The sequence below is a fragment of the Tachyglossus aculeatus genome, chromosome 2 (assembly GCF_015852505.1).
Source record: "Tachyglossus aculeatus isolate mTacAcu1 chromosome 2, mTacAcu1.pri, whole genome shotgun sequence".
Classification (NCBI taxonomy): domain Eukaryota; kingdom Metazoa; phylum Chordata; class Mammalia; order Monotremata; family Tachyglossidae; genus Tachyglossus; species Tachyglossus aculeatus.
This window is the reverse complement of record NC_052067.1, coordinates 84,366,127-84,381,337: the sequence shown is the minus strand read 5'-3', so window position 1 is coordinate 84,381,337 and position 15,211 is coordinate 84,366,127. Positions and strand designations below refer to the sequence as shown.

Sequence of the window (15,211 nt, the reverse complement as noted above, 5' to 3'; positions counted from 1 at the left end):
TAATAAAAAAACTAGTACTGAATACCTCTCTGCTACTTTAATTGGTAACTTCTGAAAGATAAGGCCAAGCATTGTTCACTTTATAATTTGCTGATGTAACCAGTCTATGATTAGCTGTGCTCTTAAATCAGAAGGAAGGATCGTGAACAAGTGATGCTATCTTTAACTCAGAAGAGATACCTCCTGGATGGTAGCATGGTTTCGATCCACTTCTTGTTGGCGAAAGCTTAATGAATCACATTTGGATTTATGGAAGGATTTCAGATCATCCATAGTGTTTCTGGGCAGCAAAATGAAACATATTATCTTCTCTACCAAAACGGAATACTTTGGGAAATGGAAAAAAGCAGCATAAGTCTACTAGTGCTTCGGAACTATGGAAGAAAATGTTGAAGAAATGCCCTCATAGAGATGAGAGAAGAAACTCTTTCCTGGCCCCTGGGTAGATTAAGTTATATACTAAAACTTGAAATCTGATAACCACTTCTATATTAGGTCATAAATATTTTATAGGTTACAAAATGGTCCTGCCCTAAATTACAATTTGTTCATTTTATTTCTTATCTTCTGTTAAGGGAGTTAACAGAATATCTGCATGCTCTCTTAAAAGGACTATATCCTTTTAGTTCCATAAATGTTACTATATTTTGGTGCTTTGGATTGTAGTTCTTTAAAACTGTTAAAAGACAAAGCAGAAACTAAAGTAAAAAGAAGCCCAAATTGTCACGCCCACGTGGTAGAGCAGAACAGTCCATGTAGTTTCGGTCCAATGCTAGTCTTGGTTGTCCATTGAATATTTTGAAAATACACTAGCGCATTCTCCTGATCCTTCTTTTGGTTCCAAGATCTAAGAATAGAAAATTAAGGCCCCATAGTTTCGCCTACCGAACTTTAATGCATTCCAGTCAAGAATGGAACATTTCTCTCATCAGGTTCTGTTCAGATGCAGGATGGTAGTAATAATAAGCCTCCAGTGAAGGATTGTTTTGTTTTTAAATAGTCTCTGGAAATTAGTAGTTGAGAGTAGCAGGTTTAAAAAAAAAAAACGATTTTTTTAAGAATATTTTCCTGCCACTATGAGTTTAATTTTCCTGAGATGAAACAAGAAATTGGACTGAAACTTTTAAATCATTTTTGTTTTGTTTTGAAGGAGATACCTACAAGCCTTAGTCCTCTGACTACCTTACTTCTCATAACAATGTTATAAGCCTTTTTTCAAGTTCTCTAAAGGTGATTATGCGCAGTTTCATTAGGACTTTGTAACCTTCACAAGGCACTAGTCCTTAAGGATTTATTTAAAGCATTTCACGCTTACAAACTCTTATGTATATTGAATACTTGGCAATGCATTTGCTCTGGTGGACATATATTTGAATACTGTCAAAAAGAAAAATTATTCTTCGTCTTGGTCATGAATCAGTAATCAAGACCTTTGAGCTGATATTAGGAGTGTGAATATGTAGAGCCTTATATGGACAATTCATGTAGTAAAGTGTGTTGATTGTAAAAATTTGTTTTTATTAAAAATTATTCATTCCAAGCATGACTGATGGCCTGGAATTTTACATTTCTATTTTTTTTTTCTTTCTTGGTGTTTTTGTTTTGAAGACGGCCCATGGATCCGGTTCATTTCAGACTGTTTTGGAAGAGTTGCTGCGGTTGCTCAGCAGTGTGTCTCTTTAGTTTTAAGTTTTTGCTTTGGTGTCTAGCCCAACGCAGATGTATTCAGTAGATGACAGATAAGAAGGCCCTGTTGGCCAATCTGTGCATTTAACCAGCAGTCCCATACTTTCTTTAAATAGTTTTAAAAGCCTAGGCAAATGTTGAATATCTCTGTACACTTGCAAAGTGATACTCATGCCAGTCAAATACAATTTAGTTGCAATAACATACCTCTGCAAAGCATTGGGATAATCCTCTGTGCACAGGACAAAATAGATTCGTAATTGCTTAGGCTCAAAATGTTTCCGATACCATGAAGCTAAACTTCCTCTCACCAAAGCTCTTGTTCTCTATATTACTTATTTCCCATAAAGCTCTACTGTAACCAAATAGCACCTGATCTCTGCATAGCCTTTCCAACGTTGTGAAGTTTAAATGTCTCGGCATAGCCTTTTCCAGCGTTGTGAAGTTAGATGGGTTTTCTGTAGGAATGTAAAGTGGTTGGCTACTGTTTTTAGAGCCGTCTTTACAGCAGGCTTATCACCTTGCTGTATTGATCTTTTGCTATTTATGTGATATACTCTCTGGTTACATTAAATTTTTTTGCTTTATTTGAAATGCCTTTTGTAAAACATCATATGCATGTGGTACCACCCTTATTTTATCAAATACATGCAAATACATGTTGAATTATATTTTAGAGGAGTGGGAAGGGAAGATCTCAGTTTAATTTGAGCCCCTAATTAACAGTGCATTTAGACAGCACTATCCAAAATTCAAATAGAGATCATTACTTAAAACCTTTAAGGCCACGCATTAATGATTGGTAGATTTTTGAATGGAGACCATATTTTGGGCAATTATTTTAGCTTCCTGTGAGTTTCCTGTACCAATCTCAAAGTTAACCGAACAAGGGTATAAATAAATAAAACAATGCTTTTCTACTAGCATAATAATAAAGTATTGCCCAGTAAGAATCAATTCTTCGGATCCATCAATCAATCATATTTATGGAGCACTTACTGTATGCAGAGAACAGTACTAAGTGCTTGGGAGAGTACAACAAAACAATGTAACAACACATTCCCTGCCTACAACAAGCTTGCAGTCTAGAGGGTGTGCTTACATCATGGATGATAGGCCTACAAGATACTACTTGCAATATAAGAGAGGAGATACACAGTCTAGATGGTCCATCCCTAATCATGGAGGGATAGATCAAGAAGGGCAACAATCATACATACTATTCATACTAATCATGCTATTCATCCTGTTGCTACTCTAGGGGACAGAATAAGGCCCTGGGATGATTGGAAGTTTAGCCCAGTAATGGAATCACTGATCCAAACTCAGAGCTTTTGTAGGATGGCAATTTAGAGATGCACCAATTGAAAAATGAAAATTGCAAGTAGAATACGCTTTTTAGTTTGACAGCCTTAAGCCTCAAAATGCATCAGGATTCAACATTCTTCAATGATGCTTTGTTTTGTATAATTAAAATAATTGCTATTATAATTGCTCTGCCTTCATTGGCCAGAGGAAAACATTGACTCTCAAATGAGGAGGAGGTGAGAAAGAGGGATTTTAGCTTAAGCAGAACTAAAAAAACCCCCCAAAACCCCTCAATATTTGTCACTGAGTTGTTAATGGGGATGGTGGCAACAAGCCAAGCACCACTTAGAAGATAAATGCTCGCCATTCAGTAAGTGAGAACATTAGAGGGGACTGGATAGTATCTATGGAAATTTGGCATTCTCCAGTTTTCTCAAGGAATTGAGTAGAAAAGTTTCAATTTCTTATTATTTTTACATTTTCTATCTGTTTTTTCTTTATATGATAGTTAATTTTAGAATCAGTTTTATGACTATATATTGCCTAGTGATATATAAAATGCCCTATGGACTCTGCAGTCAAGGACAGAATTCACAAAATGTGTCACAGTACTCTATCTTAATGCTTTCATGTTAATCATTTGAATCTATCTCTCCTTATACTCTTTTCCCTATTATGTACTTGCAAATTTGTGTCTGCTGTTTCCCCTTCTAGATCACAAGCCCCTCGAGAGCAAGAAATGTGTTTTCTATTTGCATCGTATGTTTCTTGGGTTGCACATTTTCTTACCCAAAAGGATTGGCAAATAATTAACATTTTCTTAAAAAGCAAGTTTTCCTTCTTGTAGTGTTTCATATGCAGGCCTTTCTCTTCCACATCTGGGTCAATGCACACACTTAGTTTTTTTTTTTTTAATGTGTGCTTGCACAGATCCGATCCATCTCTCAGCTCCTAACTGGGTTTCCATCTCCTTTTCTACTTCTAAATTACAGTTCAATTCCTCCATTAATGTCACCTATTCTCCAGTCAAACAGTTCAGTACAAGAAACCCTCCTTCCCCAGAATTAATTCATGTAATCAAACTGTAAACTCATTGTGTGTTTGGGTCATGTCTACCAACTCTTTTGTATAGGAGCACACAGTATGTGCTCAATAAATGCCATTGACTGAGTGATTATATCAATCTTTCCATATTTCTGCTGATTGTGTATTTGCTGGATTTGTTTCTCTTATTAAATAGTAAGCTTTTAGAAGATAGAGATTATGCCTTTTCTTGTATCTATAACTTAAGCATGATATACAGTGAAGCACCATGGAGGCATTTATAAAAGACACGTTGAAATTTTTTCTCTATTACAAGGTTACTGTTTTTAACATTTTCTTATAGTGTTCTAAGGAGCAAATCAAATTCTTGATTTGTATTCTTGATATTGTATATGTTAATGGAAGAAGGACTAATTTTTCAGATGCTAACTTTTCAAGTGCAGTTTTCTTCAGGACCTTAAAGAATGTGAATTTGGCATCTAATAGGCATATATGTTAAAATATACGTTGCTTTTCCTTTTTACCGTTTCAGCAAGTTTGAAATAGTTATGCTTCTCAAATAATTTATTGCACCTATTCCCTTTATATTATATATATTATATTATATATATATATATATATATATATATTATATTCCCTTTATATTATATATATATCCCTCCCAAACCTTGTCCTCTCCCTGACTTTCCCATCTCTGTTGACGGCACTACCATCCTTCCCGTCTCACAAGCCCGCAACCTTGGTGTCATCCTCGACTCCGCTCTCTCATTCACCCCTCACATCCAAGCCGTCACCAAAACCTGCCGGTCTCAGCTCCGCAACATTGCCAAGATCCGCCCTTTCCTCTCCATCCAAACCGCTACCCTGCTAATTCAAGCTCTCATCCTATCCCGTCTGGACTACTGCACTAGCCTTCTCTCTGATCTCCCATCCTCGTGTCTCTCTCCACTTCAATCCATACTTCATGCTGCTGCCCGGATTATCTTTGTCCAGAAACGCTCTGGACATATTACTCCCCTCCTCAAAAACCTCCAATGGCTACCGATCAATCTGCGCATCAAGCAGAAACTCCTCACCCTGGGCTTCAAGGCTCTCCATCACCTCGCCCCCTCCTACCTCACCTCCCTTCTCTCCTTCTACTGCCCAGCCCGCACCCTCCGCTCCTCCACCGCTAATCTCCTCACTGTACCTCGCTCTCGCCTGTCCTGCCATCGACCCCCGGCCCACGTCATCCCCCGGGCCTGGAATGCCCTCCCTCTGCCCATCCGCCAAGCTAGCTCTCTTCCTCCCTTCAAGGCCCTGCTGAGAGCTCACCTCCTCCAGGAGGCTTTCCCAGACTGAGCCCCTTCTTTCCTCTCCCCCTCGTCCCCCTCTCCATCCCCCCGTCTTACCTCCTTCCCTTCCCCACAGCACCTGTATATATGTATATATGGTTGTACATATTTATTACTCTATTTATCTATTTATTTATTTATTTTACTTGTACATTTCTATCCTACTTATTTTATTTTGTTGGTATGTTTGGTTCTGTTCTCTGTCTCCCCCTTTTAGACTGTGAGCCCACTGTTGGGCAGGGACTGTCTCTATGTGATGCCAATTTGTACTTCCCAAGCGCTTAGTACAGTGCTCTGCACATAGTAAGCGCTCAATAAATACGATTGATTGATTGATTGATTGATTATATTAGAAAAAAAAAGTTTGTAAGGGCTGTTGACTTGATTCATGTTTGAAGATGGACTAAACAGCTAATTCAGTTATTTTGAGTTGCCAGAGTCAATTATACAAACAAGAAAGATGTGAAAGCCCCACTCATATAGATGAAAATATATTCTGCCCCAAATAAGATGACTTTCTTATTCTCTGACTCCCACTTGATCTCTCACGCCACTCTGGGAGTTCTCAGCAAGTATGCATATCCTCAATTCCAATATGTTCATGCATTTCTGTTCCTTGCATTTTTAAACCAATTTTTATTTATGTTTTCATTTTTGTCATTTCATGCATCTGTATTTGAATTGACTAAGAGTGCTCACCATGTTTCCTATTTTGAATTGAAGGACTCTGCCGGGTTCAGGGACTGTCTACTTTCTTCCACCAGAATACAGTAGTTTAGTGTGCTGAATAGAAAATTGCCTTTATGACTTACATGCAGTTAAGCATTCAAAGTGACTTTTCTGAGCAAAATCTTCTTAAGGAATAAGAGACATGAATGAGAAAGGGAACATGGGGCAAGGCTCTGCAAACATTAAAAGTAACAGCCCAATAAGGGACAGGTTTTTTGTGTGCATGACATGGTCAGGATTGTGAGTTCCCCTTTGAATTTTCCAGCCACACATGCACTCTTAAGCGATTGTGACCACCATTGGTGTCTTAGAAAATGAAGAACAGATATACAAATATATATATTTGCATCACTCATTAGAGTTTTCTAATTTTATACTGGTCTCTGGAACAAAATCATTTTTCAACTAGCCTTTTTTCCTTTTGAGTCACCTTGTTATAATTAGACTAACACGGGGAATTTGGATTTTTGACCAGTGACCTGTGGAGCAAATTGAACTTCTACCTCTTCTCATATTAATAATAATTGTGGTATTTGTTAAGCACTTACTCTGTGCCAAGTACTATTTTAAGCACAGGAGTAGATAAAACTTGGGTCCGATGCTGTTCCTTTCATAGGGTTCACAGTCATAGGAGGAGGGAGAATAGTTATTGAATCTCCATTTTACAGATGAAGGAACTAAGGCAAAGAGTAGTTAAGTGATTTTCCTGGGCTCATACAGCAGGCAAATGGCAAAGGCAGGATTAGAACCCAGGTCCTCTGACTGCCAGGCCCACTTAATCTTTTTTCCCTTACCACTAGCCACACTTTTCCTCTGCCCTTCAACCATGCCTTCTAGAGACATTCCCCTCCTGCCCCCCGTTCATGACATCACTCGTCCTCAAAACTCTGACTGCTGTAACCTCTGCCAAATTGCTTGCCATCCTGTTAATTTTTCTGGCCTTCTGGGTGGAAGTAGTCTCTTCCCTGAGTTAGTTCTGCAATTCAGTTGTTTCTGAAGCTGTTGTATTGCTGTCGAAGACCAAGGAACAGACAGTGGATCTGAAAAAAATGTTGCTAAACAAGGGAGCATTTTGATTCCTTTTTTCATTCTTATGTTTTTATGCTCATTGTTCTAAATCAGGAGTGTAGCATTCTGATGATTGAGGTGTGAGGGGGAAGGACAAGGGAAGAGAATAAACAGTTGATCAGCATTTGGGAAAATTGGAATCACTGGATTATTTCTTGAAGTGGAAATTGCACTTTTGGAGAGTATTTTCTTTTACTAATCAGGTGATCAATCACCAGTATTTAGTGAGTACCTATTGTGTTTGGAGCACTGTCTGAAGCACTTGGGAGAGTACAAAAAGATGAAGATAAAATTACTGCTTTTAAGGGTCCTCAGTCTGTCAGGGAAGACAGACACTTAAAAAAATTACAGATAATTACCATAACTTCTAACTTGTCTGAATTTAGTCATCACTTTTCCACTTGAACATGTATGCTTTCCTACTTGAACACATTTGTATTCCACGTTTGGCAGTGTTCTTCCCTGGCAACTTCAGGGAATCAGAATACTGAAGGCCTGAGCAATACAGAAAAAATAATAAAATGATCTTCGTGTGTAAACCTCTTTGAATCAAGATGAATTAATATATCTTAAAACTCAGTGTATTAGCTATTTAATGTTGGCCTTCTTATGGAAGATTCTAATCATTAAAAAAATGCATTCATTTTAGCTGTATGGATTGTGCAAATCTCTTGACTAAACCATTTCTAAAAAGACTATTCCCTGAGGAGGAGAGAATCAGTATTTAGCTTAATCCCTCAAGTAGCAATTGCTTATTTAGCAGATTATGTTAACATTTGCATAGTTAGAACACTTGAGTAACTGCATGTATAAAAGTAATTCCATATGAAAAGTTTTATTAAATTGAAGTAGGCCAATGATCCAGCCCAAGATTTGGTGTGATGGTTACCTACATGGTTACTTAATTTATTATAGCTGCCAGTGTATACCTTGATATCAAAACAAAACAAAATAAAACAAAAAAAACCCCTTTAGTTTAGTGAGGGATTATCACCAAATCCTGTGTCCTACTGAAAACTCACCTCTTCCAGGAGGCCTTCCCAAACTGAGCCCCCCTCTTCCTCTGCTCCTCCTCCCCTTCCCATCGCCCTGACTTCCTCCCTCTGTTCTATACACCCTCCTGCCCCGCAGCACTTTTCATTCATTCATTCAATCATATTTATTGAGCGCTTACTGTGTGCAGAGCACTGTACTAAGCACTTGGGAAGTACAAGTTGGCAACATATAGAGACGGTCCCTACCCAACATTGGGCTCACAGTCTAGAAGGGGGAGACAGAGAACAAAACAAAACATATTAACAAAAAATAAAATAAATAGAATAAATATGTACAAATAAAATAAATAGAGTAATAAATACATGCAAACATATATATATATATGCAGGTGCTGTGGGGCGGGGAAGGAGGTAAGGCGGGGGGAATGGGGAGGGGGAGGAGGGGAAGAGGAAGGAGGGGGCTCAGTCTGGGAAGGCCTCCTGGAGGAGGTGAGCTCTCAGTAGGGCTTTGAAGGGAGGAAGGGAGCTAGCTTGGCAGATGTGCGGAGGGAGGGCATTCCAGGCCAGGGGGAGGACGTGGGCCGGGGGTCGATAGCAGGACAGGCGAGAACGAGGCAAGGTGAGGAGATTAGCAGCAGAAGAGCGGAGGGTGCGGGCTGGGCTGTAGAAGGAGAGAAAGGAGGTGAGGTAGGTGGGAGCGAGGTGATGGAGAGCCTTGAAGTCGAGGGTGAGGAGTTGTGCATATACATATATGTGCATATTTATTATTACATTTATTTTATTAATGATGTGTATATATCTATAATTTTATTTATTTATATTGATGCTATTGATGCCTGTCTACTTGTTTTGTTCTGTTGTCTGTCTCCCCACTTCTAGACTGTAAGCCCATTGTTGGGTAGGGATTGTCTTTATTTGTTGCCAAATTGTACTCTACATGTGCTTAGTACCATGCTATGCATGCAATAAACACTCAGTAAATTCAATTTAATGAATGAATGAATGGAAAAATTGTTGGTGGTTTTCCTTCTGAATACACAGACTCACAGCACATTTTTTAGAAGTCTTTATCATTCATCCAATCAATGGTGTCTATTGAGCACTCTCTGGGTACAGAACACTGTACCAAGTGCTTGGAAGAGTACAATACAACTGTATAGGTAGACTCATTCTCCACCCATAATCTTACAGTCAGTAGGGCATACTTCAGCTGATGTTAAAATGACCACCATATTTACCCCTTTTAGGAGGTTGTATGTCAGGTAAGATTTGTAGTGAGGTAGGGTGGCCATGATGCTATTTCAGCTTACAATAATAACTATTTCTTTCCCTTGAAGCTGGGAGAGTTAGATTTTTAGGACCACAGGAGCCAAAAATTACTTGTTGGGGGAAAAAAAGAAACGGACTCCAATTCCATTTTCCTCATTAATGAGAGTGCATTTGTAGAATGTGGAATCTGAGAGTAAAATTTGTGATGGTGTTAGCTAATGGGGGCAGCAAGTCATGCATGTTAATTATTCAGTTTTTATGCATTATTCCTAGTCTTCTTAGAGCTTGAAGACTTCACCAAAATTTCAGTAAGACTTGATTTGTGTGTTATTGATTTTCATGGTCAAGATGAAGCTTCTGATGATTATGTTTTTCAAGTGAGTGAGAGTGGCTGAAAACAGTGATGCTTGACTACGCTAGCCGCATACCGTTCTTTGGTTTGTGGACACAGCTGCTGTTTTAGGCGTCATCACCCTTTATGTGCCTGTCTCTATGTACAAGTGGTTCAAGTGAAGCAGTTTATTGATTTGTAAAAAATGTATGTCTTTTGAGTCATAAAAGAATCTTTGAATCATTTATGAAGGTTTCACTCCAGATCTGTTTAGAGCAGAAGTAGCATGGTTTTGTTTGAATCCACCTTGAGAAAGAGGACAAAAATCTCAGAATCCGATCTTTTTTTTTCAGCTTTCCTTTAAATACCTTGTAAACTTGAAGCGTAACACAGTCTAACCTCTACCCTCCTGAAGGAAATGATCTCTTTTAACCTGTTTTCGTAGCAGAAGTCCTTGACACTTGATACTCTTTTCAGTGTGCTAATATTTTTGTTGTTTTTTTTTAATGGGATTAAATTAAATAGAAACACTTCAGATTGGATGACAACAGCACACTAAGCAATTCAGCTGAACATTTCCTTCAAGTGCATTTAATAATTATTACTACTAATAATATATTTACTGAGTCTTATAATATCCACTGGACAATCTGATCAGTACATAGTACAGACATTTAGTTTGTTTTTTAAAACTGCTTTCTGGATTTATTCTATATTCTGATTTATTTTAAGGTAATTCTACATGATGTGCCACATAATTTTTTCTGTAAGGTACTACTAGAGAAGAAAGATTTAAATAGGAATATAAAATTTAAAACTGGCTCCCTTCTCATGTCTTCAGTATAATTTTGGAATTGAAATACCTTTTAATTTTAGCTGAATATATTTATTATTATTATTAATAATAATAATGATGGCATTTGTTAAGCGCTTACTATGTGCAAAGCACTGTTCTAAGCTCTGGGGAGGTTACAAGGTGATCAGGTTGTCCCACGGGGGGTTCACAGTCTTCATCCCCATTTTACAGATGAGCTAACTGAGGTACAGAGAAGTTGTGACTTGCCCAAAGTCACAAAGCTGACAGTTGGCGGACCCGGGATTTGAACCCATGACCTCTGACCCCAAAGCCCGGGCTCTTTCCACTGAACCACGCTGCTTCTCAAGCATTTCTTAAGCATTTTTATACCAGTAACCATGTAATGATTAAAATAGCAAATAGTCCCCATATTTCTAAGAGGGAAAACTGAATTAAAAATATTTTGGGTAAACACTATGTTTATGTCATATCTTTATTTATAGAATTCCAAATTTCATAGGGTTTTTAAATTTTGAAATAGTTTTCTTAAATAATCTGAATTTGTTTTATACACTTATGTGGTCACGCATTCAGTCTTGTCAAACCTTTAACCTAAATACTGAGCAGTAGTTAGCATGTGAGGGCTCATACTGTGTAAAGACATCATAGCAGTCAGCATTGAAGAGTATGCTGAATAACTCCCTTAGAGTATATGTAAATTATTACATTGAGACCTGCATTCCCGACACTGTATGTTTGAAATGGTATCTGAATGGCTTGGAGATTAATCTGACCTTTGTCTTCATAACTAAGTGGCTTGAGACTTCTGTCAATCAAGTTGAATTTTTAATCAAAATTTTATTGGTAACGACAGTGATCACAATGTGCTTTTGTTGTAAAATTATAAAAAGTTTCATAAACCTTGCATCTATTATTTGTTTAACATACCATTTAGAAGACAGTCTCAGTTATGCATTTGATTTAATCATTGGTTAAAGATCCTTTTGATCTGTTTATTCCCTTCATGATATCCAGTTGTTCCTTAGAATGGTGAAAATTTCCATTTGGTTTCCTCTACCTACCTAGTTTAGTCTTCTCTTAGCAGCGCCATTTATTTAGAAAGAATAGAAAAGAGATTTTTTTTTCTACAGGCATCACATCACAACATATGCTTTGCTGAAATCTGTCACCACAACAAAAGCCATGATTATGTAGTGGATCAGTGGATTAAAGCAAATTCTAAAATGTGGCTTTGCATTTAGTGGACTGGAGTTTGCCTTTAACTTAATTATATGTATTTTACATATATATATGTATGTGTACTTTTTTTAAGGATTCAAGGACCAATTAGATAAGCTCCTAAACTATCCTCCTACTCCTCCTCATAAATTTCAGCATTTGACACAAATCCAAACAATTCAATTTCCAGGTCAGGTCAAAAAATCCAAACTGCTTATTTTGCTGTGGTTTTTCAGGGTCCCAGGAACCTATTATTCTTTAACCACCTCATCCTGCTAATATCAGACTTTCTTCTCCTGGGATACAGCCATTCTGTTGTGTGGAGACACAAACCATCTTTCATGTCTTACAAGCCGGTAACCTTGGTGTTATTTTGCAACTGCTTCTTCATCACACCTGTATTTTGTATTGACATTTTCAGGATGATTTAAGAATCTCAGCCACCTGATTTTTCTATTGAATTTCTATTGAATTAGCATGAGAAACAGTGTCGCCTAATGGAAAAGAGCACAAGCCTGGGAATCAGAGAACCTGGGTTCTATTCCCTACTTTATTTTCCTGCAGTGTGACCTTGGGCAAATCAGTTAACTTCTCCAAGTCTCAGTTTCCTCCTCTGTAAAATGGGAAGTCTAACCTGTTCCCCCACCCACTACAGTCCCTGCCCATACTGTACCCAACATAATGATCTTGTATTTACCCCAGTGCCTAGTACAGTGCTTAGCACAAAGTAAGCACTTAAAAAGCACCACAATCCATGAATTGATTAGCAGTCTGTGGATTAAGCTGATACAAATGAAATTTTAATTTTGGCAAAATGATTGTTACTTTCTCTTTCCTAGAAATACTGCCTCCAAAAGAAAATGTTTCCTCTGGGAAGCAAATGTTGGGACTCTCAGAGCAACTGGACGTAGCGTTCCACTTTTCTTTACAAAACACATACTCGTGTACATGTTCTAGTGTGTAGTCACAACCCATCATTATCAATTCATACTTTCTTAAACTTCCAAGTATTCATGGCACTGTGATACGTGCTCTAGAGCACAGTTTAAACAGGCAAGTCCTCCAAACCAGGACTAAGGAAATTTCTTGCTCTTTCACTTTATGCATTAGATTTTTGTCCTCTCCATCAGTCACTGCAGCACTAGGTGTATATACAAGACTGTAGGTAAATCTTCCCCTTTCTCTCTAAAAATAACCTTCCTTCCCTAGCTGTCTGCAGTTTGCAAATGATGAATTTCATTAGTCCAACAGACTGAGAATTGGGTTCTCCCATTGCAGAGTGAAGCAAAGGATGAGGGGGTGGTGGTGTTTTTTGCCTGTAGACATTGCCTGAACTTCTTAAGACTGAAAAAAATAGTCTTTGCCTCAACTTTTTTGTTTATTTTATTTTCTTCCTTGACAAACAACGTTTTCTTTTCTACTTCTTTTGTTTCCTTTGCACAAAGGAAAAAAACACCCAAACCTTTTTAAAGCTTTATATGAGAGCTTATTATATACTTCCCAGAGTTTTAGGTATGGTCGGTTGGGTCACCATTGTTATAGATGCAGGCCTGTATTTATGCTATTATGAAGGATTCATGGACCCTTGAGGTCATTTTAAATGACTGGCACCCATTTAAGGAAGTGCCCTTTTTTTCAAGTAGTATTCTTTTGTTGTGTGACTCTAAACTCAGCTTCTAAGAAATCATAACTGCTTCCAACATTTTAACTGCAAAGTAAACATTGGTCTTTAAGAATTTATCAGTGACACCTCACCATCCTGGAAATCCTTTCTAATAATAAAGCCTGTCAAACGATGGCCCAGCTCTTCTAATCTGAACTGTCAGAGGTTTATAGTCCCGTTCGTCAATCATGTTTTATTAACTCCAATAGAGCCAAGCTGCTATCTGTCATTTAAATGTTGCGGTGGTGACAAAAACCCGATACTGAAAATGTGCTGGAGGTGTAACTTTCACTCAAAGCTGATTTCTGAACAGGGGTGCACAGGGGACTCGGGTGAGGAGAGAGTGCCATCTTCAGTTACAAACATCACAGTTAAGTAGCATAGAACCAGAGAGAGGTACAGTCTCTCTGAAGGCTGTGAAGATATGTTGAATAACCATTCAACTCTTTAAAAAGAAAAGGACTTCCAAGATAGAATATGTGCCAAAAAGCTCACTGGAATACTTTTTTGTCCAAATCAGCATTTGGGTTTCTGGTTTAGCAGCTATAGCGTGGAAGCCAAATTGTAATTTGACCCCACAGGTGCATTATGTACAGAGAAGGCCATGATGTGCTATCCTCATTAAAAATGTCTTCCTACATAATAATAAGAATGCTGTGGTCTTGAGCAACCAAAAAACAGAATATTTGGCTATTCAGTTCTGTATTAACCAAACAAATGAGCTTTCTGGTACGTGTGAAATTTTATCCAGTTTCAGTCATACGACTGTGCCCCAAAACAGCATGTTGCTATAAGAGCAAAGTGGTTATATTTGTTAAAAGGAAGGAATTGATCTCATTCTGAACCACTGGAAAAATCATGAGATCTTTCGATAGCTTTTGGGAAAAATCCCTATCTCAATCTCCCTATTCATGTTTTGGCAAAAATTACAAAGAACATTTTACATGGATTGATAACTATGGCTCAATGAACTTAATTTTGTGGGGAAGAAAATCTTAGTTATGAGATAAATTAAAAAACAACACTTCAAGGTTCCTTTAACTGAAATGTTTAAGATAAATGCTGTTTTATTATAGAGGGCATTTGCACTGTAGAGGAGGAACTGATTTTTAAGGTTGGGAGCAGGAGTTAAAATGAAAGCCAGCTCCTCTCCTAGAAAGTCTGCATTTTTTACAGAGGAGATTTTAGTGAGGGAAGAGGAACTTGGCAGTTTAAACTCAGTAGTTGCCTCTGAATTACAATTTACTGTACAAAGTTTTCTATGGAAAAATATTCTTAGATAAAATCATGCATCTTTGGAAAATATGACCGTTTCTTTTGAGCCAAATTCACAACTAAAATATTAAACTCTTTAAGAAACCTCATACGATAAGTAACAAACGCGTCACAGTGACAGCAGGCGAACAGGGATACAGAACGTGGCTTCATTAAAAGTGCCTTGGGATAAATGCAGCACATTAGATACCCACTGAAAGACAGGAGCTGTTGATGTGGGTGACCTCTGACTGCAAGTCATCTTACTATAAACAGAAGGGTGTGGACAGCCATTGGTCAGAGCCAAGCGTGTTTACTATCTAGTTCTCCTCCGAGTTAACTTAAATAACTCCACTGATCCCAGGAGCGCAAGGAGAGTTCACCGAATGAGCTGCTTCCCTGCTACCTGTAACCACCTAAAGCAATTCAGTTACTCTCAACAGAAGGAAGTTTTGGATCCCAAAACTGGTCTCTGACTCGTGGGATTTAGCTGGT

General features: G+C 38.0%; 1 protein-coding gene across 1 annotated transcript in view; it reads left to right on the top strand.

Annotated features, from left to right (window-relative positions):
* The window catches only part of EYA4 (EYA transcriptional coactivator and phosphatase 4), a 219,728-nt gene that overhangs the window by 57,957 nt on the left and 146,560 nt on the right, over window positions 1–15,211 (top strand). The gene's annotated exons all lie outside the window — the stretch shown is intronic.